We start from the raw sequence: 15,080 nt of genomic DNA, 5'->3' as shown, positions 1-15,080 counted from the left end.
AGACAGTGGAATGACAGATTTCGCACAGAAAATATTAGAGCGGCAGTTTTTATACGAAGATGCTACCTTAAGTACGGGAATGGTTCCCTACCTTCTTATTCACAATTTGGCTAACTTCAATCCTGCCGAAAACGTCTAAAAAGTCGTAAGATCACGAGTTTCTTAAACCTCATTTCTAAGACTGTATTTAAAAAAAGATATTCTAGCGAAACGTTTCTCATGTATAATAAGTGTATTTCTTAAAGCTCATGTTTATTTGATATAAATATTACTCATTGTAGCTACTGACCGAACATAAAAAGGTCGAACTTGTCCTGTGGCAACTTCTTGAACGCTCGCTCAATCGCATACCGTACAAGATGGTCCAGTGGATCGAAATCTGGCCATATGTGCTCATTGCGTTTGAATCCTGCAGTAGCCAATCCGGCACGAATCAGCCTGTAAGAGCATTTTCGTGAAAACCGTAAGGTTTTTCTTTAGCTATTTTACGGTCGCGTTTTAGTTGATTGTATTTATTTAGTTTTTGTTTTTTATATTATTTTTCTTAATTAATTTACTTATGTATTAATTAATACATTTTATATTAATTCATAGAAGGCACATATAAATGCATTTAGTAACAGTTTAGGCCCAGTCCTATCGCGTGGTGTCTTCCTCACTACTGACCACACTCAGACCGTGATTATCTAAAAATTTATTTTTGGCCAAAGTGGTCGCGCTTTCCCGATCGTTGGCTAGATAGCGGTCGCTTGTGCGGTTTTTTTTTTCTTTTGAGCGAACAACCGAGTATTTGCTGCACTATTTTGGTAAATTAATCAGGCTCTATCGGGCTTAAGGAGCGTTTACCTGACTTAGATGGTGTATCTCTAAGTCTTTGTAAACGATCTATCTGCATGAAGATTCGGCGCTAACGAGCTGGTCGAGACAAAGATAATCAGGATGCACATCTGGGTAGGATGGATTAACCGTTGCACTGTTGTTTGTCTCGCGCGGATTCCCAGCTCAGCTGACTGGATGCAACCTAGTCCTGTTTCTTTTGCAGCTGCCTACTTAGTTGCAATGCCTTAAACTATCGGTTAGATATAACGTGAGAAATTTATCACACACGCGCGAAAGAAAATTGTTGTTGTTGTTGTTGTTTAACATTTTATAATTTTATGTGAGAAAGTTCTCGCAGCCTTAAAAAGTCTAACCGAAAACGATTTTACTGTACATATCTGAAATTTTTCGAAACAGATCTATGAAACGACAAGAGCTGTTAGTTTTAATATTAACCTGTGATTTTTCTGATTAGTAATAGCTGGAAATACTTTTTGCCAATGTCAACACTGAACTAGTATAGCCGCATCCTCATTATTACTGCAACCCATTGAGAAGGATTAGATAATAGGCCCAGTTCAGGTATCGAGGCACTGTTATCTACCATGGCTGCAAGTTTGAAATGAGCCTTTATTTAACAGTACTACCCATTTGGAGAAAACGAATTTATTTCGCTGGTCTCTATGCACCCTATATATATATATATATATATATATATATATATATATAGTTAACCAAAAGATACCGGATAGTTTGAAAAAGAGTGCTTGAAAATTGACGAGTCTTCACTTTTGTATCTGGCGCGCAAATGAATTTCATAAAGATCGGGTATAATTATTCACTTAAATATATTTTTTATATTACTGAGCTATAAACGTACGATAGGATGTTCTGATACAAGTAAATACTTAAATCATTATGACCATCGTAGTCATTATTGCAGCTTTCGCATTCGAAATAAATGGTATTAGAGCTTCCGAGTTATTCAATAAGGGACTATTTTTTTATACTGTTTGGCTCATTGTAAGGTTTAGATTTTCGATTTCCTCCAGGTTCCGTGTTATTAGAATCGGGATGTATCGCTGGCAAGAACGAGGTAAACGTCATGCGAGGTAAACGAATCAGATGCATGGCTGTAAACTCTTTGTTCACAAAAACATAGAGAGGATCATTTGCTACTACCATTACAGAGCTATCGTATACAGGTGAATGAAGATCTTTCCTGTATTTTGGGCTTCTTGCAAAACCTGAATTAAAAGCAACGGAGACATATGGCCAGTTTTCCTTCGGCTGTATTTAAATGTCACGTAGAAATACTATGGTTTCATAAAGTGTCTTCGCGATACATCCATTGCATTAAAGTTTGCTGTAAATTATAAACGCATTTCTGGTTTATGTTGAAACCTGGACGGGTCACGGCATATGTGTGAAGTGAAGACAAGACGACGACGACGACGACCTATAGTTATCCGCAAACTGCGAGTTGTATTTGCTAGCGTACGAACCCATTCCCGCCAAAAAAATTCCCCATTCCCCTTCCCGTCCTGAAAAATCAGGACTTAGGAAGAACTTTCAACCGCATCATCATTGTGGTACTAATGTACGTCGGTAGGACACCGTATTATGTCTTTACAAATATTGCCTAGCTTCTAAGGCAAAATCGAACCGAATAGTAGCTATTGTGCTTGTCTAAGCAAGTAACGTGTGACTGTATTTAGTCTATCCTGAACGTGTGCATTTGAGATCGTGTACAGATTGTGTGAACACATGTGTGTACCGCATTTTTCGCTTCTGAAGTTACGCCATTTATACAGCAAATCTAACGATATATAATGTAAAAAGAATATGACTCTGTATGATTCATTTATTTCCTGTTGTAAGGACAAAAGCAGCAACTCCCTTTAGAAAATCTTTTCTAGGTGCCAAAGGAAAGAAAACCGTTTCTGTATTATTTAGATATTATGCGAAGGTTAGGAATTGGCAACTTCGTTGATACTTTGTGTTTTCTATGGTGATGGATTTACCTAATATTTTCTTAACGGTTAAACTAACTATTCAAGTTGGCGGAAAAACTATGGCGCTTTTCTACTTGCTTCTGGAGCTGTTCGAGGACCCTTTCGCTCACTCTACCCTATAATGTAAAAGTGCCCGCTATAATTTCATTATTTGGTGAGTGAAAATTCATACGCATTTTCGACACCTATTTCATGTAATCGAAAAAGGCGTTGAAGCAGCTTCGTTCCGTATGTAGGCATGTATATAGTTACGAGGACACCTCGAAGATAGTCCGCCAAGACCCAAAATGTGCTCCGCCCTAATCGACCATCCGCCCTAGTCGACGAAAACCTCAGATACCAAGCAACTTGTTCATTAGCAACGATGATGGGCTGCGAGCATTCGACTATCGTTCGACATCTTAATGCCTTTGATTTCATCTTACTTTATTTGTTTTATTATCTAAGAGAAGAGCATGGGAAACACGGCTTGCCATTCTCGTTGAACATCTTGTCTGGCGTCGGACAGCGCGCAGCAACAGTGACAGATTTCTGCGACGAGAAGTCAATACGAGGAACAGAAAGAGAGCAATAAATCGATACGCCTATCAGGACACACGAAAGCCCAGAATCAGACGAGATCTAACCTATACCTCGTGTTTGGTGGGACTAAAAAGGCCTTATTAATCAATCGATAAGCATCTGTATAGATCTTAATTATATCGGATAGATCTGCAAAATCAATCTGACCAACGTCAAGTGGCACACCTCACGGTAATGCTAGACACGCGTGGCTAAGCAGGTCATAAGTTGAGTGCTACGTTGTTTTGCGTCGGGCATCATTTTTTCATTTCGGGGGAACGGATTATAACTTTCTCCATTCACAATGCCAACGAAACTCACAAAAGTGCATTTGACAATGAAGAGAGTATGAAGCACTGGCTGAACGAGTCTTTCCAGTCATGAAAATTTATGGCGATACCGAATCGTAGAAAATCGAAAAGGATCGTAGACAATGACGGCGAATTCGAATCAAGTTCTGGATTTTCTGGCCAGAATTTAGGACCAGTAGCGCCTTTCCTGTTCGCTAAGAAACATTTTTAATTTATCTTTAGCCAACTTGTCGATACCTATTGAACATATATGATAGTAATAGTTATTATTTTTTGTAAATCTCTAATGGTTACTTCTATTATTTAAGTTAGTACAAAACTAGAAAATGAGAATGTGTAAGCGAACCGCGGAGCATTATTTCAGTTGGGAATAATGATGTCTTTCTGGCCTTGGCAATTATCCATTTGTTCTTGTAGTTATTGTTTTCCACGGCTCTTGGCGCAATGGTCGGACCGACCAACCAACCAATCTGCATGCGTACCCTATTCTTTCTTTCTTTCTTTTTTTTTTTTTCAATATTGTCGTCTATAGTATCCCAGCTGTATAGATTTGAAGAGAAGTTGGACGGAAATCGTTTACTCAGCAGATATAGAACATTTCACAATCGGCAGTACCTTAAGCAAATGTGTAGCTGACGCCCAACTAGAGGTCATCTGTTCGAGTCCAGAATTTAGCTAAAACCGTGATCGTATAATCTTTGCCATCGACGTCGCAGCAATGATGGCCAAGCTTTCAACTCTATTCAGTGTGGAGAAAGCTAGAGGACTTCTATTATAATAGAGTAGACCACACTAACGCGCGCCATCCAGCGATTTATTTGCTAAAAATATTTGTTCAGGTAGAGGGCTTACTCACTCACGTCCGTTTCTAGGCAGGCGGATCAGAACAATAACTAGTATTATGAGTTCAGAATGAAAAAAAAAAAGAAACACTCAAACCTCACACGGTCGACCAATTTCGTAATAGTCGAACCAGTCACTACTAACATGTATGATGTAATTAACACCTGTAGCTGGTTTCACCAACCTGAGGCGTAGAAGCATATTTATTGACAAATCCATTACTGAGCTTCAATACTCTTTCCGTTTCTCCCTCATTAACTGAAGCGATGGCCAGCATCAGTGGCTACTTCAATGCTGTAACCTCAAAAAATTTCGAACAGAGTGACCTGATCGAATTGCTCATGCTGTAGCTAGTAAAAGATTACTCTTTTGCTTTTTGCATATCTGGCACTTCAATAACATGTGTGTTGAAAAATATTTTCAAGTTACACTGTGAATTACCATATTTCGCTCACCATCGAAAACTTAGATGTACATGAGGAACTAAACAGGATTTCCCTTATAGCGCATGGCTGGAAATTGTTTAGCTCGAAGATAAACATTTACAAAATTTTATTAATTTGTCTTCGATCGAAAACTGTGACTCTCCCGTCCGCATCAAGTGAATTCTCGGGTTAGTTGTAAACCTAGAAAACAGGCTGCATCGCAGCAGATAGTGGCGACAGCTGTTGCGTGATGCTGCGCCCTGTAAATAGGATTATGACACAACGACGCATAAATTTCGATCATAATAAATCTGATGGTTTCAAGTCTCTATCGGGACCCTATGCGAGAAAATGAAGGTTAGAAAAATCAGAATGCATTTTACAAATGTAAACACAAAAAAAAATTCCGCATTTGCAGCTCTGTGATAACAACAATGAGCGTAGTAGCTTCAGACTGTTCGATTCCTTATTTATTAAACGCTAGCTAAAAGAACCGACGCCCCTTTGTCGTAAACAACAAAAGAGTTCCGTTCCCACACACAGCTGGTGGCGCCCTATATGGGACCTGGCAAGCTCTTGTGGTTGGGCATTCTCGGGCTTCTTCCGGCCAACATCTCCATAACGCTTTTCGATAAAATGCGTATTGGGGATCCTGTCGGTTATATTTCCGTTCACGGATTCGACTCACTTAGGGATAAGTTCTCAAGAGGTTGTTTCCTCCTACAGAACACTATGTCCTATATCGCCAACAGGCCTGATTCCGCAAGAATGATTTTCTATCTTCTAGCGATATACACGTTTTCGAAATCAATAAAAGACTGTATATAGAATTTTTGCAAACGCACCTTAATTCATTGAACTTGGTCTTCAATTTCATCGAACAAGACGAACCCCATAAATAGGAATTATAAAAAGAAAAATAGGATCGTTTCTGCTTCGTGGTTGCCCTTCTGTGAATAATCGAGACATCAGGCGTGTGTTGAATTAAAACTTCATCTGGCTTTTTCTCATGTTCCCTATATCCGGAGCGTTCTGCTAACTAGCATCCTGTCTAGATTAGTGCAATTGCCTACGAAATAAAGGGCTTTTACGGACCAAAATGATTGTGACCTTGCCTTCTCGCGTAAGCCACATTCTCCATGTTTGCCCTGAACATTTGTGACGAACAGGGGAATATGGAGCCGTAAACATACGCCGGAGGTGACGGCCAATAATATAATAACAATAATAAAGAGCAGAAATCTATGCACAGTTAAAAATGCCTAGATACTATCGTAGCTAGCTTGAATATTTTTTCAGAACTGTACACTTACTCATGTCTGATTTAAAAATCTAGTTTTATTTCTTTGTTGTGGTAAAAAAAACTACCTTACTAGAAGAAAAAAGAACAGATACTGGAAAAGGGCAGGCCGAGTTTATAACATCTAACTTATTTGTTGAAGGGACGGAACATTTCGAAACTTCTTTTACTAGCATGTACGGGAAAATAACAAAATGTAAGTTTCCATGCTACGGTGCGCAATGTGACGCGAAGTCGGGAGTTGGTTTCTACCGAGACTAGAAGACAAGAAAGACTCGGTATGTCCTGTCTCAAATATAAACTCTAGTAGCTTTAACCGTATAAATCAATTTCAACACTCATCTATATATAAATAGTTTGCGCTAGACTCGTTGTGGGTGTTACCTGTTCGAAGAGATCGTATATTTTGCTGCAGCTATAGCTTAGTATCTTGATAGCATATAGTGTGCGACCTTATATCACCGTAGGGTGCATCAGCTATTTCATACAGAAGCTGTTAGAAGGGAAAATTGTTAAACACAGTATTTAGCGTGCTATCAACAATAAAGGTTTGCCATTATTTAAGTAGGAACACGAAATTCAAGCTAGAATTTTTTGTGAGACCTTTGGCTTACGTAGGAATAAGACAGAAGTGTCCCAGATCATAAGAAAACTACCGTACACCAAAAGGACGTAAGGGGGCCCCTTCGGCATGACATTCGTATTGCTAGCAGGTTCAAAATGCGCAAAATGTGCTCTGTATCATTTTTTAAGACTCTTTCCGAGCTCAATACATTAATACTTTTCAACATCTGGTTGAGCATAGCCATCGACAGGCATCTTGCGGCCAAATCATATTATAACGTATTAGAATAGATTATTATATTTACGGTTACCTCTAAGTGGGCTTCTTCAAACATCTGGGAGCTGCACTCCATTTACCGCAATCCTATTTCTGTGCTCGAATGTAGGGGACAGACGAAATAGGTTCATTGTTGAAGCCGGTGCCTGTACACAATCCGTACAACGCATTCTGCCCAGCGGCATCTTAGCCATTTATAGCTATAATTGATCACATACTATTGCTGTCAGGTTTTTCTCAATAAAGCATTTATACGGAAAAACAGTCATTTCAGTCCATGACTGAACGTGACAGCAATGGCAAATCTGCGATTTTCCTTCTACCAGAAACGATATCTAACAGTTGTTTGCAATATACAGTTGATGATTCCGAGACCGCTTCATTTGGCAGCTTTTAGCCGGATGACTGAATGGCCTGGGCAAAAAAAAAAGGGCATCATGCATAAACGTTTGCTGTGTTACCAACTACTTGCCAGAATCATAATGTCAACCGAGTAGAAGTTCGTCTGATAATAGAGATTTCTTAGCTGTCTAATGCACATTGTCCAGAAACGTAAGTGATGAGCGCTTAAAGATTAATTTGTGCTCACGCTTGGGTTTTGTACCTGTTCCTCATATATTTTACTAATGAAATTTCACAGACGTGAATGAAGCTTAATTCGATTTGATACAGCGTTATTTTCGACATTAAACTAGGACTAAACAGTTTGTGTGTTTCTTCTTCTTCTTTAAGCTCTGATGAATCTCTGCTTAGTATTTAACAGGCCCCGCGCGCACCTTAATATTGATATTTACTAAGACCTGTTCGGCCTTCAGTTCTAGTCAACATTGATCATACCCACATACTATTTGAACACCGGTTCTAATAACCCCTTGCCATCCAGCTTGCTCTTTTATTTTTGGCTTGCCAATGAAAAATCCGCGCGAACCATTGCAGATGTGCTATCGTGCGTACGGTCGCCATATCAGCTGAAAGCTTTACGAGCTTCAGGGTGACAAGAAGAAATTGCAAGTCTAACTCAGTTGCGAAAAGGGTTCACAATGCGTCACTGCTAAAAAGTGAGTAATCCGTCGTTGCTGGTATAATACTAGATATGCTTGTTAAGTATCATCATACCACATCAGCTAATTAAACGAATTGGCTGATTGTAAGGCTCACGACGGCGTTGTTGAGTTATTCAGTGGACAAGGTAAATAGGTAAGTAGTGCCTGGCTCGACCTTTTGAGTGCCACTATTGCGCAACTAAGCGAATAGGCACACGTAACGTGTAGGTTAACAAAAGCATTACAATAAAACACTACTATTATTCTATTAGTAAGATAACGATTTCGGCAAAAAAAGCCACCTGCGGCAACTTCCAGATGGCATCAAAAATGGCTTCAAGAAGATTTTCGATTGGTACAAAAATATTACTAATGGGGTGCGCGTTGTAGGTGGCGCTTTCGTTCTGCCCTTATGTCTAACTTATTTATTTGTTCCCTACAACCAAGTTAGAAGGCTGTTTACAGCGTCAATTTATTATAGTACAATTTTTATTGGTTGATTTTCAGTCAGTCAGATACGGTTAATGGAACTAAGACTAGTGTCTTCAGCAGAAAAAAGTATACGTATTTCAATATCCGTTATGGCTTACAAAAGGTCTCCGCGTAGCCTGCTCAAAGAGATCTTTGACTTTTAAAATGCGATAGATGTGTACCTTTTCAGGCCAACACATTGCTCTCGTGTGGCACCGACCGAAAAATGTACGTCGTGCAACGAGGAGAGAAACTCTCAGATATCTCAAGCGCATATATGCGGACGTTTATAATTGAATCGGGAAAAAAAACACAAAATACCGCTCAAGGAGTTTTGGTAAAGTTTCCTATCATACATAGTTCTGCTATGAAAAAGTCAACTTTAACCATTAGGATTTTCAACTAAAGTGCTCCTAAGGATCGGAATATATATATATATATATATAATACGTGCGAAAGCTTAGAAATAAGGTTTATCACACAACGTATCACAAGCGTCGATTTCGCTATCAACATAGTGCCATATTGGTTAGTACATCGGTATTAGTACAAGTGTCTAAAACGAAGGAAAATTATTTTTCGGCATAAAATACACCCATTGGATCTGTTTTTGTAAGCAATGGGACGGTTGCGTATTGGCCGGCGACCACCGGAAACTCACAGAAACCCGACCTCAAGTAATTACTGTAGTAAAGATGGGTGTCCGTTTCCATCAGCCTCGCATCAGCACTACGAAGACAAAAGCTAATCTAAGAAAAGCCTGATAACCCAGCGTAATAGCCTGACCTTGTTCCATTAAATTGCTATCTCTTCAATGCACTCCAAGAAATTCTAACAAAGAACCCATAGCCAGCTAAGAAGCTTCTCTCTGTAATTTGGATAAAGAAGTTCCACCGAATAGAATACGTATGTAAACTGTTGAAACATGATTTTCTTTTTTTTTTCATTAAACCTAGCGGCACATCTCCTATACCTATTTCTATTGTGCCTGGGTAAAATGACCGATCTCTGAAAAAAGTTACTGCTTTTGTAGTTTTGCTACCGATATAGTAACGCTGTATAGATGAGCCTGTAGAAACATTCTACAAATGGTCAAATATATTAACTGTATTTAGTACAATTTGGCCAATTATGGGGATCGTTAGTTACTTTAGCAGGCTTTAATTTATACCATTTTTAACTTTATGTATTTGTGACTGGACGCTTCATGGATGACGAAGTGGATAAATTGAGCGCTGGCTACGAATAACACCTTCCTTCCTCCCAAACATACACGCACCATAAACAAAAACCTGAGATTAGCAGAAATTTTCACCTAGCTATATTTAGTGACAAAAGAGATCTATTTTTCTACCTATTACATTTAGCCGTAGTCATTGGATTGTTATAGTGGTTTTCACTAGCTGGATCAGTTGGTACGATCTGACCGTCTGACGATCGGCAATGTACCCATGAGGCAGTCAATCAACAACGTACCACTTGTCGCCATAGTCGACGACTGTCACAGCATCTCTCACGTAGACATTCAGAGGAACGGAAACTTACATTGCGGTTTAATGAGACGTCTTGGACTTTCTTTGTAATCGGTGAATGGCCTATGAGCATGGTAATCAGTTAATGGAAGCACAGACCTGACCTGTTATGGTGTACCATAATCTGGTACCCTGCAAGAGTAGTCAGAGGGCAGTCGTCGTTCGTGGCGTACGACGGCCTGTCTGAGTATTAGAACTGCTTTATTGAAATTGCCGCGAACAGTGAACACAACACGTAACGCATATGATATATTAAACATTTTCGATCTTTGTTATCTTACACAAAGCCTTATCTATCTATGTGTCTTACACAGCATCGATAATGGTACGATCAGCGGACATATGCAGGAAATGCAAGGAACTTAAACAGACTCTAACTGCCATAATCAAGTTGACGGAATAAGAAACTGGAATAACCGCCATCTTTGCAATTAGCTAAATTTAATGTGTTTAGACAACTGACAGAATATCTGTATTTGTTGAGGAACTCGAACGTTATAATTTAGAAGTGTGTAGAAGAAGAAGTTTAGAGTAGAGGCAGAACAGTATAAGAGGAAATTTTAGACCCCTGTGAAGAATGAATATAGCCAATAAAAGCACTGATAGGCTTCTAGTCGAGCATTGAACAAGCTTAAATTAGCATCTAAAAGATCGATTATGTACGAATCAAGGAGTGCGTCGATAAATAATAGTCCGCCAAATGTCAGTCGCCCATCATTACGGCTTCCGGAGTGGCCATAAAGCTTCATTTCTCTATCGTCGGCCAAAAATATCCATTGATTAGCCGACGTTTGCCGTAAACACCCAGCAGCTGCTGGTAGCTCCACTCTGTCAAGGGCAATCGATACGAATTCGCTAACACGAGAAGCCGTCAAATTTTTGTTCATTTGAGCTTGTTATATGACAGGGGATCAACGATACAATGCAGACACGCTGCTCAAAAAATTGTCGCCTGCTAAATCCTGGCGTTTGTTCCCGAAGAAGACCACTATCTTGAGCAAATGACCCTCGTAGATGAGCCAAGCCGCTTTGACTTGTTTTATTTCGACTATTGTGCACTATCGCTTGCTGACCTACGCATCTGTACAGATTGAAACTGTGCGACAAATGTCATGGCAATCGTTTGATGAGTCTGTTCATTTTTGTATCGCTTAAGTAGAACTATTAAAGTCAAAAAAAACCATTGTTTGTACGCTTTGCATTGAGATCTGAAGCGATCATCGGAGTGTGTATAGATACAGAACTGAATCAATTAACAACCACTTCCGCATACCTCAAGGAAGTCTACTTTCAGCACTTAGATAATTTACATTTCGAATAGATTTAGAATTAGAGCAGTATCTGTCCCTATATACGACTCTGCCAACACGGAAGCTTACAAGGCCAAATGCAACGCTGAATTACCATAACCAAAGGATTAATTGTACAAACTTTTGCTAAAATTACACGCTGAAAAAAAACATGCAGATTGGGAGAAGTTATCTTAAGTGATCAGGTACGTTCTTTACCGCCATTTGCCGCCATTGAGAGTGTATGGCTTGTGGAGAAACACTTGGATTTGATTGGTGTCGATATGCAGGAGAAATACCCTTGTATACTTAACCTTGCTAACCACAATTGACGCAACGAAACAAATATTTAGTATTGTCATACATAACACGAGCGTATGTGCTCGAGACGGACCGAGACTGAGATGGGCCACTTTTGGACCAAAAAAAAACCATGAGAAAATAACCGATAGACACTCCCGTTTCAAAAACATCCTTTAACGAATAATTAATGAAAAAGGATTTTTGAGCGATTTTGATGTGTTTTCTAGTCCTTTCAGGCGCACAGACCTCTAAAATAGGTCGCGATGTGGCTCGTCTCAATAGAGATATACTTTTATATGCACAAAGTGTGCCAAAATATATATGTGCATTATTTAACCAGTCACAATTTTCTGATTGCTCTTTCCTTTCGCAGCGTAATTAATTAAAATTATAAACAAAACCAAGACTAGCATTCAAAAAGAAAAAATATGCTATTGAAACTATGAATCTATAGTAGAAGGACGAAGATAATATTACAGAACATAGTCTTGGGCTCACACTTGACATTCGAAATAATCTCTAGTAAGGAATACTGCGTGGGAGTGTTTGGTACCTGGAAAAGTATTAGAAAGAGGTTGTTTGAAACGATGGATCTACGTTCAAATCAAGTGACGCAGTTAATCAAAATATTTGTGCTTAGTGAGCAACTTTCAATAAATATATCACGCAGGAACATTATATAACTTTACCCGGATGGAACGACGTCTCAAGCAAAGGATTAATTGGATCATTTTTTTAATAGTATAGTGACTGGTACCAGCTACTTAGATACACTCTAATCAGGCATATGCGAAGACTTTGGTAAAGATAGCAAATCTAATCTTCAAGGAAATCATCTGCACACGATCATAAACGCGTAGGATATCTTAACGAGAATACTTCAAATAGGGAGGCTGAACAAGCAGGACCTGTGGGATACCGTATCCATCCATAGCCTGTATTTGATTCCCATGGACTTTTTTTTGCGGAGATACCTTGCAGAGGCTGTTTTTGCCAGACGCACTGACTAAAAAGAGAAAGTCTAAATCCGACGATTAGCCAAAATATACCATAATGAATATTGAAATTCGTGAACCGGTAGCGCACCGGCACCGGCACCAGCAATGTATAAACGTTTTAGGCGAAAAAGTCATCGAAAGAAACGTTATAAGCATATATAAAATATTAGTTGTATCTAAATAAAGATTTAGGCTATAACCATTCAGGTCATGTTTTTGTGTACATACCTCGTGTATAAGGAAAGTATCATTTCTGAATAACTAGTAATTTCGCATTATAGTTCGACAAACAAAATTTGTCTAGCTCATAGTATATGTCCACGTGCTAAGTAAGTAATGATCCAATACACTGTGATGTTTACGCAAAGACATGCGGGCAGACATGAAGTATCTGTCGTTCTAGTAAGTACTTTGCTCGTTACGATGAAAAGCTGATTGCATTAATCAGCCCTCAATTCTCCTTAGGTTAGCATACCCGAATGCACTTTATCGATGTAAAAACACGAGAAAAAAACAAATGTTCCTACAAGTTCGTTCACTCGTCTTTGGATATTAGTGAAAATAGGTCTAATGTCTTCGCGCTGTACACTTCCCTTGAGGGTTGCAAAATCAGCGGCTGAGCCGTCGAAGAAGAAAACGAGAGCAATGCGATAAAAACCCTATTCTAAAGAGTCCACATTTAATCTCAATGAAAGGATGCAGAAGTGCATCTCTGGTGATTCCGGTTTTGTTGAAGGCTAAATTTAACTATCGTTCTCAAACATTAAAGGTACGAGGCTAACGCTGAATTAAGCAAACTGAGAACAAAGTGAGCTTAAAAAGAATTCATTGTTGCCATCGGCCCCTAGACTTCTCTCAAGCAGCAAGTCTTAGATTCTTCAGTAATGAGAAGATATTTACTGGAGACGTCGGAATCGGTTGTATGAACAGCCGCTTGCCTGCCTGAGATCCGGAGGATGAAATCGAGATTTCAGACCATACCTACGTTCCAAGGTTGCTCATAACACAAAGGAAAGGGCACCACGACCCCCATAAATCTTTCAAGGGAACGTATCTGTTAACGAAAAAACTTATTATCTATATATACTCATTCATAGTGAGACAAAATTATTTATGGTGAAGACTGCTATGTCGGGTTGTAAAGCGTACGTTCACTTACTATTGCTTTTAGGAATGCGTGCACGTTAACTTGAGCATGCGTATGGCCTGAATTGGAGCCACGGCCGAAGCAAACGGCAGTTCCATTGAATAACGACGTTTACTAGGGACCTGCTTGTCGACATATGTAACATGATAAATCCAAATATCTGCTTTCATTCATATGCAATCTGTAAACAAACGACATTAGTTTTAATATATCGCCAAAGCTCAGCGTAGGACATTGCCAGGAGTGTGTCACATACTGCGTTGATTTAGACACATGTGAAAATTGGCTCCTTGGTTGCTGTACGAATACATGTTTGTGCGGCTCAAAAAAACGGTACGTTACGTTCGTTTAGTTTAGTTTAGGTTAGATCAGGCCATAAGGATTTATCACGAGTTTGGACTCGAAAAAAATCGGCCGTTAAAAAAGAGCTCTATATTCAACATTCCTTATTCCTCTTTAGCCGGAGTGGGAAGACTACTGGAGCACTTGAAGATCGTCGCGACATGCACAAAGGAGATTTTATAGTTGAAAGTACGACTTGCGGGAAGTGGCTTGCTTGAAAAATTGTGTTTTTGAGCGAAATAACGCTGACTTATTTCGATCGTTGAAGATTGATCTAAAGTAAAGATCGTTTTGAGCCATTCTAATGGCAGGTGAATAAAGAAGTGGTGACATTAAGAATAGTAACAATGCAAATCTAGTCTGGTGATGAAGACTTGACCGCTAGCATGGTCCCGTACCCGTACGGTGGACCCCGGTTATTGCAAAGTTAACATTTACATTTAGTTTGTTTGACTACATATAGATATAGAGTTTTTCAGTGCAGTTTGCTGCGAGGCTATGTGCAATGTGAGATCGAAAAGACGTTGTGAGTTTGTCGATACGGTCTAATGAGTAAAGGGAAAAAGCTGCACGATTCAGCTTACTCTGAAGAAAGAAAGAAAGAAACGTTTAAAAAAAAACGCAAGCGTGTATCGGCTTGGGTACAATCTCTTTTCGAACGTTACATCGGCCTTGCGACCGTCATGGCCGGATACCAAACATAAGCTGCGACTCCGAAACAAACGAGGCCCTTTAAGGTACTGAGCCTCACACTGAGCTCGAAATTGGTTTCACCAAACGTTCCTAAATCGGGTTTCGAATTAGCCGACTGCAATCTTTAGCGTCTCTACCATTAGAAAG

The 15,080-nt window shown here is 39.3% G+C and overlaps 1 long non-coding RNA gene across 4 annotated transcripts in view; it reads right to left on the bottom strand.

Moving 5' to 3' along the window:
* Window positions 1–242: 242 nt before the first annotated feature.
* The window catches only part of LOC147751907 (uncharacterized), a 45,432-nt gene continuing 30,594 nt past the window's right edge, over window positions 243–15,080 (bottom strand). For 2 of the 4 annotated variants that reach the window (XR_015315581.1, XR_015315582.1), the window contains exons 2-3: window positions 13,911–14,079; window positions 243–438 (exon numbers count right to left, since the gene is read on the bottom strand). This is a non-coding gene — a long non-coding RNA (uncharacterized LOC147751907). The remainder of the gene's footprint in view (window positions 439–13,910; window positions 14,080–15,080) is intronic. The other 2 variants (XR_015315586.1, XR_015315580.1) reach the window with 1 other exon arrangement.

This window comes from Varroa jacobsoni, unplaced genomic scaffold, assembly GCF_002532875.2.
Source record: "Varroa jacobsoni isolate VJ856 unplaced genomic scaffold, vjacob_1.0 contig01464, whole genome shotgun sequence".
NCBI classification, from domain to species: domain Eukaryota; kingdom Metazoa; phylum Arthropoda; class Arachnida; order Mesostigmata; family Varroidae; genus Varroa; species Varroa jacobsoni.
The sequence above is the reverse complement of the archived record's forward strand: the minus strand, read 5'-3'. Positions and strand labels throughout refer to the sequence as shown.